The sequence below is a fragment of the Hordeum vulgare genome, chromosome 2H (assembly GCF_904849725.1).
Source record: "Hordeum vulgare subsp. vulgare chromosome 2H, MorexV3_pseudomolecules_assembly, whole genome shotgun sequence".
In the NCBI taxonomy this organism is placed as follows: domain Eukaryota; kingdom Viridiplantae; phylum Streptophyta; class Magnoliopsida; order Poales; family Poaceae; genus Hordeum; species Hordeum vulgare.
Window position 1 is genome coordinate 597,006,493 of NC_058519.1, and position 21,701 is coordinate 597,028,193.

Here is a 21,701-nt window from a genome sequence, read left to right on the forward strand (position 1 = left end):
GGCGGCCGCTGTCCGTCCTGACACCTCTTATACAAGAACAATGCTTATCCGGGCCACTCGGGCGCACACCACTCCATTGCTCACGTCTGAAGAGCTTCGGCTGATACCACGATGTCGAGTACCCATAACATCTCCCACGTGAAGGATAGTGCGAAAAGGTATCCCGACCAACTCAAATCAAATACCCAAATCCATTAGCATTTTAATTAACACCGCGGCGACGATCGGCAATCCCCGATATGTGGTCCCGTCGCCCCGTCTCGAGGATGTGTGGCAAGGGCCCAGAATGCCCGGCCACGCCTCGTCACAACCACGCGGGAATCCACGTGTAACACACCTTTCATGTACCCAATAGTAAGGTCAAGTAACTGTGTGGTTGTAACATCAGAGGTATCCGAGGTATCATCCTCAATGGATTCCAATCAATGTAATCGTCAAGGTGGCCACGGAGGAATCACCCTCGATGCACCATGCTTGATGGGTTGTACGACAGAGTCGTTATTAGAGGCGGTGAAGAAGGAATCGCCCTCCGAGAACCACTGTCGGTCAACTACAGTACAACGCTAACATCGGAGTACATAACGAGGTGTCATCCTCGGTACTCGATGGTAGCTGTGTAGAGTCATACAACTAAGGGGGTGTGAGTGATTTGATGGGTCTTGGCTCGTCGATCAGTAGATCGATACTTGGTGATAAAGCGGGGCAACTGGACTAAGGGGTAAATGGGGATCACTCATCCACCTATGCTAAACAGTTTAAAGTACGGTAGAGTGAAGTAAAAATTCATCAAAAACAGGCTATGCATCAGAATATGAGCTATCTACAACGGTAGCAAACTCTAATGAAAGCATGAGGGAGAAAGAATATGCGATATAGGAATGATCAAGGGGTCTGCTAGCCTTGTTTCTCTGCAGCAAATGGCTGGTCGTCAGGAGGGTAGGCGTACCCGGCAACAGTGTCAGTCTCGGAGTCTATCAAAGAGAAGAGGGGGAAGAAACAATAAATATAAAGCATAGATGCAACACAATGCACGACATGGCAATATGCAGGATTAGGCATGCACTAATGCAGTATTAGTCGTCATGGACGGATCGGAAAAATATCTCACGATATTTCCCGGGTCTCCGGCTATTAAGGAACAGGCGAAAACGATGGAAAAGTTCAATGTTCGCTATGCTAGGGAAGCGTGACAAACGAACGGATAGTCTATCCGAGTTCATCTCCTTTTTCTGATCAACTTTTATGTATAAATTATTTTCATCCGAATTACGGATTATTTTATATTAATCCTTAAAATTTTATTATTATTTAAAAATTAACTAGATTTATTTTAATTTAATAAATAGTTATGACATCAGCAGAGTCAACGGTCTTAGTTGACTCGACAAACTCACTAGTGCGCCTTATATGTCATGGACTCACGTTTTAACAATGTCTTAACTTAATTACAACAAATTAATTTAATCCATTTTAATTAGTCCTAATTGGGCTCGACCCACATGTCATCCTCTCCTAAGTTAACATAATGCTTATTAAACTCTAATTAAGCTGGTTAACTAACTAACTAACTAATTAATTAATTAGTTTATCTATTTATTTATTATATTTATTAATTTGTATATTATCTCTTTTTAAACATTTTTATCAAAAAAATTAGGGTGCGTGGGCCCCCTGTGTTAGTGTGACACATAGGGAGAGGGGTTAGTGGGGGCCTAATCCCCACTAACCGAATCGGTCCAGCTGGCGGCGAGGCGAGCCACACGATGACGCCTGTGCGGACAGGAGCGGGGCGCGGGCGTGGCCGGTAGTGCCAGGGCGGCGCAGTGGTAGGGGCATGTGGTGGGGCGCACCGAGGCCAGCGAGGGGGAGGGGACGGCGAGCAGCCAGAGCGACAGGGGTGACGGGGGCCGGGGTCGCCAGAGTGCGGCCGGAGGGGGAAGAGGGGAAAGGGAGGTGGTGCGAAGGCCGGCGGAGGTGCGACGTCGGTGGGGACGTCGCGGTGAGGAGGCGAGGAGGCGCGGTTGGCGCCGGCAGGGGGGCCGACGACGAAGGGGTGACGCTGGGCGCCGACGACGTCGCAGCGTATGGGGGGCAGCGTCGTCCCCGGTCCGATCTAGATCTCGAGGGGAAGGGAAGGGGAGAAAGGTGGGAGCGAGTGGGGGCGAGTGAGGGTTAGGGGAGGCGGTTAGGGTTTCGGGGGTGGCCTTAGTAGGCGCCAACTAGGCCGGCCTGGCTGGCCTAGTGGCGAGCTCGGCCAAGGCCGAGTGGGGGGAAGGGTTCGGCCGTTTTCTTTCATTATCTTTTCTTTTCTTCTTTAAAAAACAAGAATATTTTAGTTTTATGAAATATATAGCTTGCATCAATAATTATAATGCATTAATAAACAATGGCATAAAAGTTTGTGATTTAATTGAAGTGGTATGGAAATTTATATAACTTAAAAAGAATTTAAAATATGGTTTTGGCCTCCGTTCTAATGTTTATGAGGCACTTATGTACTCACAAAAAATATTGGTTTCAATTTGAAAAATACCTCAAGAATATTTGCAACCCAACCAAGATTTTTCTTTGACAGTTTGAAGAAATTATTTATTTGACTTTATTTTTATATCCGAAATTGACTTGAATTTCATCACTTGAAAATTTGGCTTAGTTAACTTGATGACATGACACATTAGAGTGAGGTTACTGTAGCATAACTATAGGGATTACTGTAGCATAATCTGAAGATGTCACAACGTGACAGCTTTTTCTTACACAAGCTCACAGAGCTCCTAAATGGTGCTTTGAGCGCCGATTAAACCTACTGACGCTATAAGGCGTGTGTAGCGGACCGGCACATTAAATTTTCGCTAGATCAAACGAGACGCTCGCTCACTTCTCGCCCCTGAGTAAAAAATTCTCACTAGTGGGCTGGTTGACTAGTTGACCTATGCCACTTGACTGTTCACTTTTTGAAAAGAAAATCATAAAAATAAATAAATAAATAAATCTGGAGAATTCACAAAACTAGTGAAAAAAAGAATGTAGAATTTAAAAATCTCGTAACAATGATAAAAGTTCATGAATTTTTAAAATAGGTCATGAAGTTTGAAAAAAAGTTTGTGAATTTGGAGAAAGATTCATGCATTTAAAATATTTGCGAGTTTGGAAAAGGTGCATGAATTTGAACAAAAGTTCATAAAATTTGAAAACAAATCATGCATTTGGAAATGTTCACGGGTTTCATAAAGTTCATGACTCGAAAAAGTTCATAATTTGGAGAGAAATTTTTTGAAAATGAAAGGGTTTATAAATTTACAAAAATAAAATCTTAAAATATCTCACGCATTTGAAGAAAGGAAAAAAAAAAGAAAACCAAAACCTAGTAAACCCCATGCCAATAAGAACCACAAGTAAAAATGCGGAGAAAAAACCTACATGGGCTGACCCATTATTAACATATGGCTAGTAAGGGGTGTGCGCCAGGTAGTGAAATTGCATATGACTGGCACTTATGGCGCCAAATACTCCCTCCGTTTCTAAATATAAGTCTTTGTAGATATTTCACTAGTGGACTACATACGGATGTATATAGACATATTTTAGAGTATAAGTTTAATCATTTTGCTCCGTATGTAGACCCTTAGTGAAATCGCTTAAAAGACTTATATTTAGGAACAGAGGGAGTAGGATTTTGGGCGAAACTCGGGGATATTTCTTTCTTATTCAGTCGTAATCAGCCATAAGTGTTCTAACAAGAAAATCCAGGCTTTCATCAATCCAATATTCAGAACTATTTATACGAGTAGCGTGTCTGGCACACATGTGTGCTAGGATGTTAGCTTCCCTTATATACTAGTATTACAAATATTAATATATGTCTCTACAAATTTGATCAAACTTGAAGAGTTTTGACTTTTTAAAAATCTAATATCCATACATTCTAAAAATAAGTAGTCTAATTTATTTTATAGAAACACAACAACACCAACGACCCAGCAACGCACATTTAATCCTTCTAGTAAGAAGATGAACCAAGAAGGATGCAAAAACTGAAATTTCTCCCCTGTTTCTTTGAAGATAGACGCCACAATTCATCTAGAACTGTGACACGGAGACGAGAGGTTGACAACCTGTAAACAATCTCTTTCCATAACCAAATTCAAGAAGCTCCTCAACTAAGCAAATATAACTCCTTAAACATCTAGCACCTCGTTGTTAAAATGATCGAAGAAACCTCGAAAAGGTTTACTCAACTTCCTAATAAGAGAGGTGAAATCTCAACACACTGCCTCCCCCTCCATTCTGAGCATTAGAATGAATGCGCCATCCTTATTTATTTATTTTTATCCATGTCGGATCACGCGGCCGCCAATAGTGGGCTACAGGAACATGCCGTTGTTTTTTAGGCATTTCCACACTCGCAGATTATCTCGCCCACTTGATACCCTGGAAAGGATCAAATTTCCTTATTATGTGTCCATCTCTTTTGAGTTGTCCAGATATATGGTGCATCATGATAGATCCCCTGAATCTTAGGCTAGATGTGTTCGGTATGAAACAGTGATTTATTACCTTGTGGTGCACTCGATGAGCTCCCTCCGGTCGACCGTCGTGAGGTGGTGACGACGGTGGGGAAGCAGAGAGAGATCCGGTAGCGGCGGTGATGCACTTCCCATCGCTTCAGTGCTACCCTTTGGATCGGATTAGGGTTGAGAGTGGGGAACCAGTAGCGGCGGCGAACCTCGTATCTTGTGCCATGGTCCCCACCTCCTCTTTATAGCACTGCGCGACAGGGGCCCACCAGCCTTGCTTGGGCTGGACGCCCCCGATCAGGGCGTGGGTCAAGGTTCCAATGGGCCGTTGGGCCCATTGAACAAGAGATCAACCTAACATTCTCCCCCTTGATCTCAGCATATGCTTTTAACTTTACTCGTTTTGCAACACATCAATACATAGAGCATGTTTCATCGTCACAGCTCAATTGCCGATGGAATCAGACAACCACAATGTACCTCTCTATTTTGAGACAGATTCTTTAACCTTGGGCCCTTTATTGTCCGGAAATATTAGACTATACCATAAAACCCATGTCGACTGTGTGTTCTCCGAACACACTGGGCGGTAAGCCTTTGATAAGTAGATCTGCAAACACCTGTTTGTTGCTCTTATGCTTCAAGCATTTTTTTCATAATTCCGGACTTTCTCCTTCACAACACGTAACTCTTTGTCAGTGTGTTTGGCATCAACACTTGACTCGTCGTGACAGGAGCGAAAGAACTTAAAATGGTTATCGTTGTTGTCAACCATTATCAACTCCGGGTACAGGTAGCCTTAACCATTTTGCCTGTTCCTCAGCCTCATATCAAGGTATAACATATCATTGCATCACATTGATGACAATCGTTTCACTCATTTGGAGATTTTCCACACAAAACTCCGAGTATGAAAGTTAGCGACAATTGTGGATTTCGCTATACATTTCACAAGTCCTGCCTTTGTACTCACAATCTTTTGAGAGCACTTATTTCTTTCAGCATGAGGCCGATATCTTTGACTCCATTCCATTGATTTATCTATGGACTGGACATTGCCAAAACAACCCGGATATATACGTGAATTGTGTCAGGGTAATATCTTGAGCTTCCAACAACTGAAGCATATGGTACCATATTCGTTTACAATCTTTTCTTATTAACTTTTGAAACACCATAGTTTCCAGTTCCATTACCCTTGACTATAAGAACAGGCGTAGGTTTTCTCGTATGCATACTTTAGAGATCTTTCTTAGCATGTCCATGCGACATTCCTAATACCCCCTTTTATTCTTTTGAACTTTGAGGACAAGAACTTCTTTTCTCCTCTTGCAGTAGATTGACATCACCACTAGCAAGTAGGACAGCATCCACATGCATAGGAATTGGGAAACGAATTTCCCATTCTATAACTTTTCATGAATGCAATTGTCCTCTCATTTTCTTTGCACAAAATCTTTCGACTTAAGTCGTGTTTTACACCTTTACATATTTCCTTTGGAGTCACATTTGCCTTGTAGACCCTTCATAAAGTCTATGTTAGTGAAATTCAAATGGTGGAATTTCACTAACATAGACTTTATAGTAATCACAAGTATCTGATTTTCACATTCCTAGAGACCTTCAAAATCTCAAGTACTCGCACTTCTTTCATATGGGGTTGTCGTTGCTCTGTCATTGCCAAAAGGAAAATTAATTCTATAGTCACCCATTTCCAAAAGGCAATAGGTATTATAGGGACCTGTATCACAAGATCCCGTGTAGAGCTAACAACAGGTGTTGTATAGGTCATACAACATGCTCCCCCAGATTACTCCATCTTCACTAAAGAAATGGTGTATCTTTAAACTTTCTTCTTTATGGCACTTTAAGCACCACTGTTGTATTCCTTAGTCTGCTTTCGGAACTATAAAAGATCCGGAAATACAACTGTTTCTTTTCTTTAGGGGTATCATAATGACGGTATTCTAATGACTGTCGTACTCCCCTTGACAATCACATTATTCATTAGTGGATCACTTTAGATGCATAATGTGCATCACATCATCCAAAGTACACAGGAGTAATGTGCATCACATCATCTAAAGTACAGAGGAGTCATGAAATACACTACAATGTATTTCATGTCTCTTTCTCCCCCTCGAAATGTGGCAAGAACTTTTCTGCCACAATTTTGAAACCCATTCATAGCTCTTGTGAAATGAGGAAACTTCGATTATCTAGCTCATTCATCTTATCACTTCATGTAAAATGAAGTTATAAGTTAACTAGTATGGGAGTACTTTTTCCTCATTTCATTTCAGAAACTCAACAGAGTTCTTTATAATTGTCACTTTTGCAAGTCACACTTGCATATCATTCTTGTCTTTAGGTTCGTCTGTTACTTTTATCCTTTCTGGATTTAGTGATTGCTTAATGTCCGTTACACATAAGGTGTACGGTCGATACTAGAAAAGCTTAATAGCTACTCCATACTTTTGTCCCATAGTGGGACACATTAACCGCACATGAGTCATCATAACTTTATCCTGTCATACAGGACAAGGCCTTTGCCAAAATTTCTCCCGCCATACACGGATTATTGACATAATACAATGTCAACTTTACCCGGTTACGCAGACATCTTTCCCAGACTTTTCCTGCCATGCGGGTAATTCCCTGTAAGGGACATAAATGCCATAATTGGCTCTTTTGACTGCATATTCAATCATCAAATTCAGAAATAAATCTGAATTATCTTTGACACACACAATTGATCCGACGTTGGTGAAATTAAGCATGCATTTATCTCAATCGTGTTGACTGAAAAGGGAGACTGTTTCATAGAGAGTACATGAAAGACATTCGTCAACCAAGACTCTCAATGATATATCTCTTTCTTTTCTTGAATTAATATTCAAGAGTTCTTTTCTTGTGAAGCCATTCTTTAAAGAGAATATATTCCCTCAAGTTATGACCTTTCTTTTCCATCTTTCGGGTCACTAGTACCCAAACATTCGTTTTCATGAATGAAAGCATGAATCACCGTTGTGGCAGAATTAGAATAAAACATCGTTCTTCTGCATTAATTCCATATCACCGTTGGGCAGAAATGGAAATAATCCATATAACTCATAAACAATGTGATGATAGTATTTCTATTGAACAACTTTGCTAAGAAATAATCATCATCATCATTAACCATATGCATTTCTTTATTTGTGCTCTGAAAATTGATCACTTTGATACAAAAATTATCAGAGACTTAAGCTTTGAACATAAGATGAATCATACAATTATAATATTGTTATCATCAACGTTGGTCAGATAACAACAATACCATATTTTAACTTTAAAACAAACTTCATTCTATTGTCATAGCGGAAACAACAATACCATATTTTTTCTTTGCTATTTTCTAAACATATTTTCGTATATATAAAAAGCTTAGAAAAACAATTTTTTAATTTGTCTATTTTAGACAGAAAACAAAAAACCCTTAAAACCTTAAGAAAAAAGGCCTTGGTATGCCTCCCGCCGGCCTGGTTTTTTTTCTACTATTGGCCCGAAGGCCCATTGCCCCCTGCTGTCACGACCCAGTGCCGCTGCACAGCTCCCGCCGGCCCACGGGGCGGCGCAGCCCCTCGCGCGGCCCATCCAGAGCCTGCCAGCGAGCTAGGTATTCGGCCTCGGCCGTCGGATGAGATCCGACAGTCGGGCGGGTCTATCGGTTCGTCAAAAACGCCTAGAGCCACTCCTACCGAAAAACCCTAATCACTTCTCTCCCTGGGTCACCGCTCTCTCTCTCTCTCGCACGAGACTCTCTCTCTCTCTCTTGCACGAGACAGAGAGGCTCCCACTCCTTTCTCTTCTCGAGCGCCGGCGGCAGGCAAAGACACCGCGCCAGCCTCTTTCTTCCGAAAAGGCTCCAGCCCCTCCTCATGCCGGCGGGTTCCTTCCCCGACGAGGGGTTGCCTGGGTTACCCCGATGTCGCGCCTCTCCCTCCCTTTGCGTTCCGTGGCGGCCATGGCCTCCCTCGCGTCGGTGGCATGCATGCCCCGCCGAGGAGGTCCCTGAGCCCCGCGTCGCAGCTCACGCGCGGAGGCTTGTGCCCCGACGGAGGGTGTGGCGATAGGCGCCGGTCGTGGCGGCCTAAGGCCCCGCGTCGGCCTTGTCTTGCTCTCGGGCCTTAGATCCTGTGGCACTGCGGCCACCTTATTCGCCGGTGGTGCGTTTCCCTTCGTGGAAGTGCACCGCCGTCAAATGGTGTGCCCGTGGTGCCGTTTCTTTTCGTTTTCTTTGACAGGGAAAAACCGCGGCATCATTCCCGTTCCTTTGCCCGCGCGCGCGAGCACCTTCGAGGGGAACGCGCCACCGTCAAGGGAGCGGTGTTGATGCCCTTTGCCAGCTCGTTCTTGGCCATTGTCCCCTCCCCCTTTTTTGTTGCCTTTTTCGGATTGGATCCGATTCACTTCTTTGTTTTCATGCTGGATCTAGATCCATACTTTGCCTCCACAGAGGTAGGTTCTTCTTCCCCACACCTCGGCATGCCGATGCGTGTGGGGATCGAGAGGAACAGGCGCGGCCTTGCGGCGGCGCTTCTTTGCCGGAAAGAACTCCGGTGAAGCTTTCTTTCTTTGATCTTTGCCCTTCTCGGGGAGGGGGAAATCTTTACTTGTACTTCTTCATCCGAAAACACATCAAAAAGCCTCGTGGCTCATGATACCATTGATAGATCCCGTGGATCTTAGGCTAGATGTGTTCGGTATGAGACAGTGATTTATTACCTTGTGGTGCACTCGATGAGCTCTCTCCGGTCGACCGTCGTGAGGTGGTGACAACGGTGGGGAAGGAGAGAGAGATCCGGTAGCGGCGGTGATGGACTTCCCATCGCTTCAATGCTACCCTCTAGATCGGATTATGGTTGAGAGTAGGGAACCAGTGGCGGCAGCGAACCTCGTATCTTGTGCCATGGTCCCCGCCTCCTGTCGGATATCCGAATCAAAAAACCTCTTGTCTAGCACTATATCCTTCTGTGTGAAATGAGATAGTTTGACACCAAGTTCCCCTTTTGGCCGCAACCCAATAGTTTTTGGTGTGCGAACAAGGCACAATGGCATGCATCAGATTTCACCGTAAAAAAACATCTTGTGATTCCCCTTAGTACTGTCCACCAGAAAACCCAAACTTTTGGGAGGGCTGTGGGATTCCAAAGAGCATACCATAGTTCTGATTTTGACGATGAATTTCCTCCTACCGTCCCTTCCTCTAGAACATGTGGCTCGTTCTGAGTCATGAGAGCATGATAAGATATTTTAATAGAATGTTTTCTTGGTCTTTCTAGATCCCAAACCAAGTTATCTTATCCACCCATTGCCCGAATCAGGATAGTGAGGACAGAAGCTGCAACGGGTGTGAAAACATTTCTTCTGACAGTCTCGATATCCAACTGTCCGTCTTGATCATCGATGAGATTCGAGATATACATAATTGGATCGTTGCCAAGGCACCCCATCAGCTTGAAAGTAGCCATTGTGGGGATCGAGTGGTCTTCCCATATGACTCGTTGCAAACTCGTTTGATCAATCCTGCTCGCAGTGCTACATGTCCAGTTATAATTGCCTTCCAAGTTGTTGAAGTTGATGATGGGGCATGTGCATGTGTAAAATTACAAACGGGGAAATACTTTTCCTTTAATAATATCGATCATAGAAACTATGGATGGGTCAAGAGGCAACATCCTTGTTTTCCGAGAAGGGCTAGATTGATTTCTTGAAATCAAAACTACATGCCACCCTTTTCCTTTAGTGCTGTAAGCTTCTCACAAGATAGCCAATGTAAGGCCAATGTAAGGATATTTTTTCAATGGTGCTGCTCCACCAATATTTTGTCATGCACAATGTCAATTATCTACAAACCTTCTGTTGGATTTAGTCCCACATCGGTTGCAGGAGGAGACATAACACGACTTAAAAGGGTGAGGGTGTCCCCTCCTAACAGGCTAGTCTTTTTTTGGAGGGGGGGGGGGGGGGTGGTGGGGGGGGGGGGGGTGGTGGGGGGGGGGAGACGGCCCAAGGCCTCTCATAAGTCGGTGTTATTCTCCGGTTGGGCCTGGTGAAAGCATGTGGGTCGAAAACGCTGGTGTTAGCGGATTTGAAATTGCGTAACAATTGGTATCAGAGCCCAGGTGGTCGGTCATGATAGATGGGCTGGAACGCTGGTGTTAGAGGATCCATGGGTGACCGATGTGTGAGGGGGAGATTGTTGGATTTAGTCCCGCATCAGTTGTGGGAGAAGACATAACACGACTTATAAGGGTGAGGGTGTCCCCTCCTAACAGGCTAGTCTTTTGGGGGGCGGGGAGACGGCCCAAGGCCTCTCATAAGTCGGTGTTATTCTCCGGTTGGGCCTGGTGGACGCATGTGGGTCAGAAATGCCGGTGTTACCGGACCCGGGATTGCGTAACAATTGGAAAATCTCACACAGAATCGATACTAGGTGGAGTTTGTTAGAGTTGTGTCGAATATTGTGTACAAGGTAGGTGTACAATTGGACTTGATTTTGGACTGTGTGTAGACATAATAAGAGTCGTGTCCTATTAGGACACATGTACCCCCAGGCCTCTTATATAATGAGAGGATAGACACACGATCTAACCTATGCCAACATAATAGCACATGTACGCGGGGAGCCGGCGGCGTGTGTCGACGCCCGGGCGGCCTGGGTGCGGTATTGTGACGGTGTCACGGGGAAGAGCGTCCGTAGTCAGACCCCGGGATGTAGCCATATCGATGAACCTCATTAACAAATCTTGATGTCGTGTTTGTGTGATAGTAATCGGAAGAGCAGACAGGCGGCAATGGCTCACGGAGATGCGGGCAGCATACAAGTCATGTGCGAGGCAGTTTTGATGAGATAGAGGGGAAGCACGCATCACATGCAATCGGCAATTCGGCATGATGGCGCGTGTACGTTGGGGCTCTCGTGGAGGCAAACTGGATCGAGGACGACTCGTGCATCGTGGCAGCGCAAGGCCCAGGTGGAGGGAGGCCGAGGCTTGTTGAAGCAAGGACTGGCCCGAGCAGGGATGGCGCACGTGCTCCAGTGCTGAGAAGGACATCCGCAAGGCGGCGGTGTAATGCATGGAGCGGCAGACTTGCCAGCTAGGGGAGCGGTGCATCGCGTGGCGGCAGGCACGGAGCAGATGTTCGAGGCTGGAGTTGTGCAGCGCTGGGAGGCCGAACTTGGCTGATTGCGTAAGGAGATTGGGGCTGGAGTACTACGTACAAGCTGCAAAAGCATGAGATTTGTTAAGAAAAAAATAGAAAGCTATGTAACAGATTAAGGCTAACCATCAGGAGAAAGAGATAGAAAAGACCAATGGATCTACAGCCTACAGGAGCACGTGGTGGTTTTTTTGGAAATTTTTGTTTGATCTCCATGGCCAAGTGCAACGGGAAGGCTTACATGGCAGAATTTGGTTTTATTTGTTTGTACACGGGTTGTGTATGGGATGGTGAGGTGAGGGTCTGTGATGTGTGTGACGAGGATTGGCGTAGAAGTCTCGGAGAAGGCGAAGTACATTGTACAGGGATCATGCATACACAGGGCGTTAAGCAATGTATTGATGTGTGAGGCGGATATGACGCAAGATGGAGCATGGTTGTAGCCGGATAATTTTCGGCTGGGTCGGACTGTATTGTCTGATGAATCGATGAGGATGTCGGTCAAAGCAGAAGATGGTGGTGATTTCAGCGACGACGACATAGGAGCGTGATGCTGATGGTGGCCAACTTCTGTGGCGTGGAAACACGCAGCGCAGGTCTGAGAATTGTGCGGCTTCAACGGACTATGGCGCATGGTTATTTCAAGGTTGTGCACACATGAGATCTTGAAGTCGACAGGGCGCGAGGTAGCACGGCCATCTACATGGAGTCGTGTTGAAGGTGGAGCTGGAGTCTGGTGGAAGACTTCACTCTGTGTTGATGGAGGGGCTACAACGTAAATGCATGGAGAGTCGAAGCCTATTTCAGCGGATAGCGAGAGACACGTGGATCGGACTGGGTACCGGTGGTCTGATGGAGACGTGATACTCGGCACCGGTCGGTGATGATCGGTGGTTCTCTGCAGTGGGGGTTGAGTGGTGTGGGTTCGCGACCTTGGAGACTTGACCAGGACAGCAGAGGCTCGACGCGGCGATAGCGGCGAGGCGTGCGGTAAGCACGGGACACAACGACAGACCAAGGCACTGGTGGTCAGACATGTGGTGAGATAAATTGTGCAAAGGGTGCTGAAGCAGTGTTGGCGAGTATCGGTTTCAAGTTGGTGACTGGGTCTATCGGTGCCGGTTCGATGGACGGGAGTTTACCATGGAGAATCTGGGAAAGTGACGGAAAGTCTGAATTGTCATAAGCGGAGAGAGTACATGGCCGTATATTTTGTAGGGTTCAATCCACATGGCAAAAGTGCGGGTGACAAGTACAGAAGGAGGCGGAGTGCTATAGCTGTGGGATATGTGAGAGACTATCTGGGAAAAAAGGTGAGACAACTATGAATTTGACTCAGGGTGACACAAGGCAATGGTGAAATTCCTTCAAGTTTCATACGGACGGTCAAGAAAGAGCAAGGATGTTGAGTTCAGGTAACTCTTTTATGTGGCATTCAATATGTGGGTTGTTCACTTTAACATAGGCCAGTGATCAGTGTGTGATGACGTTTAATGGATACTCCGGAAGTTGGAAGCACAAAGTAGAGTAATAAGGAACTTAACTTTGCTCGAGGGTTGACTGTGAAGAAGACGAGAAGGGACTGCAGTTGCAGGTGGAGTCACATGGAGTCTGGGAGTAGCAGTGGTGCTCATGATGTATCTCAAGTCCAATGTACATGGAGGTTCGACGCATGGATGAATCCAAGGTGGTGGAGAATATTCGCCAAGGTGGAGTTTGTTAGAGTTGTATCGAATATTGTGTACAGGGTAGGTTTACAGTTGGACTTGATTTTGGACTGTGTATAGACAGAATAAGAGTCGTGTCCTATTAGGACACCTGTACCCATAGACCTCTTATATAATGAGAGGGTAGACACACGATGTAACCTATGCCAACATAATAGCACAGGTACGCGGGGAGCCGGCGGCGTGTGCCGGTGCCCGGACGGCCTGGGTGCGGTATTGTGACGGTGTCACGGGGAGGAGCGCCCGTAGTCTGGCCCCGGGGATGTAGCCATATGGATGAACCTCGTTAACAAATCTTGGATTATTCTAACACCTTCTTTATTAGCTGCAATCAACTTATGCTATATAACGGAATGGCCTAAATAATCGACTTTGGATGAACATCTGAATCCCCACAAACATGGTTTCTTTCTGACCATACCTGCATCTTATTGTGACTCCTTTAGCTAATATGGACAAAGATTCCACTTGTGATTCGACCAACTGTACTCGAGCCCAAGATACCTTTTTGTAAATGCCTCAAGATGAATACCTAGTGTTTGCTTCATTGTATCCCAGACTCGCTGGGAGGCATTAGAACTGAAACGAATGAGACTTTTATCTCGATTCACTACTTTTCCTGAGCACTCAACATAACACAAAGAATTCCATTTATCTGGGTTCCACTTTGTGCTTGAGTGTTAAGTAAAATGAAACCGTCATTAACAAATAGCAATTGACTGGCCCACGGTGATTGTACACTCACTTAAACCCATAGTCCAGGAAGTTGCCACCAAAGTGATTCATCAAAAAAACAAAACCTTCGGCGCATATGAAAAATAGGAAGGTGATAATTGGTCCCCTTGGAGAAGCCCCCAAGAGGGTCTAAATACGGAAGGAGAACACCATTCAACTCTACAAAAAAATCTTATGAAGGAGACACATTTCTGTTGGGGAATGTTGCATGGGAAACAAAAACCTACGCATACGAAGACCTATCATGGTGATGTCCATCTATGAGAGGAGATTAGATCTACGTACCTTTGAAGATCGCTCAGCAGGAAGCGTTAAGAAACGCGGTTGATGTAGTGGTGCAGCTTCGTAATTCAAATCACCATCGTCCCACGATCCGTCCCACGAACGGTTCCGATCTAGCGCCGAACGGACGACACCTCCGCGTTCAGCACACGTACAGCTCGACGATGATCTCGGCCTTGTTGATCCAGCAAGCAAGATAGAGAAGTAGATGAGTTCTCTGACAGCGTGACGGCGCTCCGGTGGTGGTGATGATCTACTCCTGCAGGGCTCCACCTGAGCTCCGCAGAAATCCGATCTAGAGGTAAAACTATGTGAAATAGCCCTGAGTTGCACATGGCAAAGTTGTGTCTCAAAAATCCCTAAACCACCAATATATATAGGAGGAGGAGAGGGGCTAGACTTGGGGCACAAGGGACCCAAGGGTGCACCGACCGCCAGGGAGGAGGCGGACTCCTCCTCCAATTCGGTTTGCGAAGGAGGAGTCCTCCTCTTCCTTACCACCTCCCTCTTTCCTTTTTTTTCCTTTGGTATTTTTACATGTGGCGCCATACCCCTCTTGGGATGACTCCACCAGCCCACTAAGGACTTGGTGCGCCACCCTAGGGCCTTGGGCTCACTCCCGGGTGGGTGGGCCCCTCCCGGTAAACACCCGGAACCCATTCGTCACTCCCGGTACACTGCCGGAATTGCCCGAAACTTTCCGGTGACCAAATGAAACCATCCTATATATCAATCTTCGTTTCCGGACTATTCCGGAAACCCTTGTGACGTCTGTGATCTCATCCGGGACTCCGAACAACATTCGGTAACCACACATATAACTCAACTATACTAAAACACCATCGAACCTTAAGTGTGCAGACCCCGCGGGTTCGAGAACTATGTAGACATGACCCGAGACACTCCTCGGTCAATATCCAATAGTGGGACCTGGATGCCCATATTGGATCCTACATATTCTCCGAAGATCTTATCGGTTGAACCTCAGTGCCAAGGATTCATATAATCCCATATGTCATTCCCTTTGTCCTTCGGTATGTTACTTGCCCGAGATTCGATCGTCCGTATCCGCATACCTATTTCAATCTCGTTACCGGCAAGTCTCTTTACTCGTTCCGTAATACAAGATCCCGTGACTTAGACTTAGTCACATTGCTTGCAAGGCTTGTGTGTGATGTTTTATTACCGAGTGGTCCCCGAGATACGTCTCCATCACACGGAGTGACAAATCCCAGTCTTGATCCATACTAACTCAACGGACACCTTCGGAGATACCTGTAGAGAACCTTTATAGTCACCCAGTTACGTTGTGACGTTTGACACACAGAAGGTATTCCTCCGGTGCTAGTGAGTTATATGATCTCATGGTCATAGGAATAAATACTTGACACGCAGAAAACAATAGCAATAAAATGACACGATCAATATGCTATGCTCATAGTTTGGGTCTAGTCCATCACATGATTCTCCTAATGATGTGATCCAGTTATCAAGCGACAACACTTGCACATAGTCAGAAAACCTTGACTATCCTTGATCAACTAGCTAGCCAACTAGAGGCTTGCTAGGGACATTTTTTTGTCTATGTATCCACACATGTATCTATGTTTTCATTCAATACAATTATAGCATGGATAATAAACGTTTATCTTGTAAGAAGAAATATAATAATAACTATTTATCATTGCCTCTAGGGAATATTTCCAACAGTCTCCCACTTGCACTAGAGTCAATAATCTAGTCCTCACATCGTCATGTGATTTACATTGTAATAAATCTAACACCCATACAGTTCTGGTGTTGGTCATGTGTTGCTCGTGGGAGAGGTTTTGTCAGCGGTTCTGCTACATTCAGGTCAGTGTGCACTTTGCAAATATTAACGTCCTCTCCTTCGATGTAGTCGCGGATGAGGTTGAAGCGTCGTTTGATGTGCCTGGTCTTCTTGTGAAACCTTGGTTCCTTTGCTAAAGCAATGGCACCAGTGTTGTCACAGAACAGAGTTATTGGATTTAGTGCGCTCGACACAACTACAAGATCTGTCATAAACTGCTTCATCCAGACACCCTCATTTGCTGCCTCCGAGGCAGCCATGTACTCCGCTTCACATGTAGAATCTGCTACGACGCTTTGCTTGGAACTGCACCAGCTTACTGCACCCGCATTAAGAATAAATACGTATCCGGTTTGCGATTTAGAGTCATCCGGATCGGTGTCAAAGCTTGCGTCGACGTAACCCTTTACGATGAGCTCTTCGTCACCTCCATAAACGACAAACATTTCCTTAACCCTTTACGATTACTCTGAAACCTGTCTGCCATACTTATGGCCAAGCTGACGTCTGTTCTAGTGCACAGCATTGCGTATATGATAGAACCTATGGCTGAAGCATAGGGGACATAACTCATTTGTTCTCTATCTTCCGAAGTTGCTGGGCACTGAGTCTTACTCGATTTTATACCTTGTAACACTGGCAAGAACCCTTTCTTGGACTGTTCCATTTTGAACTTCTTCAAAACTTTATCAAGGTACGTGCTTTGTGAAAGTCCTATGAGGCGTCTCAATCTATCCCTATAGATCTTAATGCCTAGAATGTAAGCAACTTCTCCAAGGTCCTTCATAGAGAAACTTTTATTCAAGTAATCCTTTACACTCTCCAAAAACTCCACTTTGTTTCCAATCAGCAATATGTCATCCACATACAATATTAGAAACGCCAGAGATCTCCCATTCACTTTCTTGTAAATACAAGATTCTCCAACCACTTGTATAAACCCAAATGCTTTGATCACCTCATCAAAGCGCTTATTCCAACTCCGAGATGCTTGCACCAGTTCATAAATGGATCGCTGGAGCATGCACACTTTGTTAGCATACTTTGGATCGACAAAACCTTCGGGTTGCATCATATACAACTCTTCCTTAAGAAAACCATTAAGGAACGCCGTTTTGACATCCATCTGCAAGATTTCATAATCAAAAAATGCAGCTATTGCTAACATGATTCGGACGAACTTAAGCATCGCTACTTGTGAGAACGTCTCATCGTAGTCAACTCCTTAAACTTGTGAAAAACCCTTTGCCACAAGTCCGGCTTTATAAACAGTCACATTACCGTCTGCGTCCGCTTCTTCTTAAAGATCCATTTGTTCTGAATAGCCTTGCGGCCTTCAGGTAGTACTTCCAAAGTCCACACTTTGTTCTCGTACATGGATCCTATCTCGGACATCATGGCCTCCAGCCATTTGTTGGAATTTGGGCCCACCATTGCTTCTTCATAATTCGCACGTTCATTGTTGTCTAACAACATGATTGATAAGACAGGATTACCGTACCACTCAGGAGTAGTAAGTGATCTTGTCGACCTGCGAGGTCCGATAGGAACTTGATCCGAAGTTTCATGATCATCATCATCAACTTCCCCCTCAACCGGCGTCGGAACGACAGGGGTTTCCCCTTGCCCTGCGCCACCATCTAGAGGGACTAGAGGTTCGACAACCTCATCAAGTTCTATCTTCCTCCCACTCAATTCTTTCGAGAGAAACTCCTTCTCAAGAAAAGCTCCGTTTTTAGCAACAAACACTTTGCCCTCAGATTTGAGATAGAAGGTTTACCCAACTGTCTCCTTTGGGTAACCTATGAAGACACACTTTTCCGTTTTGGGTTCCAGCTTTTCAGGTTGAAGCTTTTTGACATAAGCATCACATCCCCAAACTTTAAGAAACGACAACTTCGGTCTTTTGCCATACCACAGTTCGTACGGTGTCGTCTCAACGGATTTTTATGGTGCCCTATTTAAAGTGAATGCAGCTGTCTCTAATGCATAACCCCAAAATGATAACGGCAAATCGGTAAGAGACATCATATATCACACCATTTCTAACAAAGAATTATTATGACGTTCGGACACGCCATTGCGCTGTGGTGTTCTAGGCGGTGTCAACTGTGAAACAATTCCACATTGTCTTAAGTGAGCACCAAACTCGAAACTCAGATATTCACCCCCACGATCAGACCGTAGGAACTTGATCTTCTTGTTACGACGATTTTCAACTTAACTCTGAAATTGCTTGAACTTCTCAAACGTTTCAGACTTATGCTTTATCAAGTAGATATATCCATACCTACTCAAATCGTCAGTGAAGGTGAGAAAATAACGATATCTGCCGCGCACCTCCACACTCATCGGACCGCACACATCGGTATGTATGATTTCCAACAAGTCACTCGCACGCTCCATTGTTCCAGAGAACGGAGTCTTAGTCATCTTGCCCATGAAGCATGGTTCGCACGTGTAAAGTGAATCAAAGTCAAGTGACTCCAAAAGTCCATCGGAATGGAGTTTCTTCATGCGCTTTACACCAATATGACCTAAGCGGCAGTGCGATAAAAACATGGTGCTATCATTGTTAACTCTACATCTTTTGGTCTCAATGTTATGTATATGTGTATCATCGCTATCAAGATTCAATATGAACAATCCTCTCACATTGGGTGCATGACCATAAAAGATATTACTCATAGAAATAGAACAACCATTATTCTCTGACTTAAACGAGTAACCGTCTCGCAATAAACAAGATCCAGATATAATGTTCATGCTTAACGCAGGCACTAAATAACAATTATTTAAGTTCATAACTAATCCTAATGGTAACTAAAGTGAAACGGTGCCGACGGCGATTGCATCAACCTCGGAACCATTTCCCACGCACATCGTCACTTCATCTTTCACCAGCCTTCATTTTTCCGCAGTTACTGTTTCAAGTTGCAAATATGAGTAACAGAACCGGTATCGAATACCCAGGCACTACTACGAGAGTTGGTTAAGTACACATCAATAACATGTATATCGAATATACCTGATTTTTCCTTGGCCGCCTTCTTATCAGCCAAATACTTGGGGCAGTTGCGCTTCCAGTGACCCAATCCCTTGCAATAATAACACTTTGTTTGAGGCTTAGGCCCAGCCTTGAGATTCTTCGTCGGATTGGCAACAGGCTTGCCTGTCTTCTTGGAGTTACCCTTCTTGCCTTTGTCGTTTCTCTTGAAACTAGTGGTCTTATTGACCATCAACACTTGATGCTCTTTCCGGAGTTCTCACTCTACGACTTTTAGCATCGCGAATAACTCGCCGGGTGACTTGTTCATCCTTGCATGTTATAGTTCAACACAAAGCTCTTGTAGCTTGGTGGCAGTGATTGAAGAATTCTGTCAGTGGTAGCTTCTTGCGGGAGTTCAATCCCTAGCTAAACTAGACGGTTTGAGTACCCAGACATTTTGAGCACATGTTCACTGACAGACGAATTCTCCTTCATCTTGCAAGCATAGAATTTATCGGAGGTCTCATACCTCTCGATCTAGGCGTTCTTCTGAAAGATAAACTTCAACTCCTGGAACATCTCATATGCTCCATGATGCTCAAAGCGACATTAAAGTCCCGGCTCTAAGCCATACAAGACTATACATTGAACTACCGAGTAGTCCTCCTTATGAGTTAATCATGCGTTCTTAACATCTTGGTCAGCCGTAGCGGGTGGTTCATCTCCTAGCGCAGCATTAAGGACATAATCCTGCTTCCCAGATTGCAGGAGCAACTTAAGATTACGAGCCCAGTCTACAAAGTTGCTTCCATCATCTTTCAACTAAGATTTCTCTAGGAACGTATTAAAATTCAGGGTGACCGTTGCATGAGCCATTGATCTACAACACAAATATTGCAAAATGGACTTTAGACTATGTTTAAGGTAATCAAAGTTTAACTAATCAAATTACTTGATAAACTCCCACTCAAAAAGTACATCTATCTAGTCATTTGAGTGGTACATGATCCAAATTCACTAACTCAAGTCCGATCATCACGTGAGTTGAGAATAGTTTTAGTGGTAAGCATCTCTATGCTAATCATATCAACTATACGATTCATGCTCGACCTTTCGGTCTCATGTGTTCCGAGGCCATGTCTGCACATGCTAGGCTCGTCAAGTTTAACCCGAGTGTTCCGTGCGTGGAAATGTTTTGCACCCGTTGTATGTGAACGTTGAGTCTATCACACCCGATCATCACGTGGTGTCTCGAAACGACGAACTGTCGCAACGGTGCACAGTCGGAGAGAACACAATTTCATCTTGAAATTTTAGTGAGAGATAATCTTATAATGCTACCGTCGTTCTAAGCAAAATAAGGTGCATAAAAAGGATTAACATCACATGCAATTCATAAGTGACATGATATTACCATCATCTTATGCTTCTTGATCTCCATCGCTTAAGCACCGGCACGATCTTCTTGTCACCGGCGCCACACCATGATCTCCATCATCATGATCTCCATCAACGTGTCGCCATCGAGGTTGTCGTGCTATCTATGCTATTATTACTAAAGCTACGACCTAGCAATATAGTAAACGCATCTGCAAACACAAACGTTAGTTTAAAGACAACCCTATGGCTCCTGCCGGTTGCCGTAGCATTGACGTGCAAGTCGATATTAACTATTACAACATGATCATCTCATACATCCAATATATCACATCACGTCATTGGCCATATCATATCACAAGCATACCCTGCAAAAACAAGTTAGACGTCCTCTAATTTGTTGTTGCATGTTTTACATGGTTGTTATGGGTATCTAGTATGATCGCATCTTGCTTACGCAAAAACCACAACAGAGATGTGCAAATTGCTATTTAACCTCTCCAAGGACCGCCTCGGTCAAAACCAATTCAACTAAAGTTGAAGAAACTGACACCCGCCAGTCATCTTTATGCAACGAGGTTGCATGTCAATCGATGAAAGCAGTCTCTCGTAAGCGTACGAGTTATGTCGATCCGGGCCGCTTCAATCCAACAATACCACCGAATCGAGAAAATACTATGGAGGGCCGCAAATCAAACATCACCATCCACAAAACCTTTTGTGTTCTACTCGAGATAACATCTACGCATGAACCTAACTCTGATACCACTATTGGGAACGTTGCATGGGAAACAAAAGAATTCCTACACGCACGAAGACCTATCATGGTGATGTCCATCTACGAGAGGATCTTAGATCTACGTACCCTTGTAGATCGCTCAGCGGGAAGCGTTAAGAAACGCGGTTGATCTAGCGCCGAACGGACGAGACCTCCGCGTTCAGCACACGTACAGCTCGACGATGATCTTGGCCTTCTTGATCCAGCAAGCAAGACGGAAAAGGAGATGAGTTATCCGACAGCGTGACGACGCTCAGTG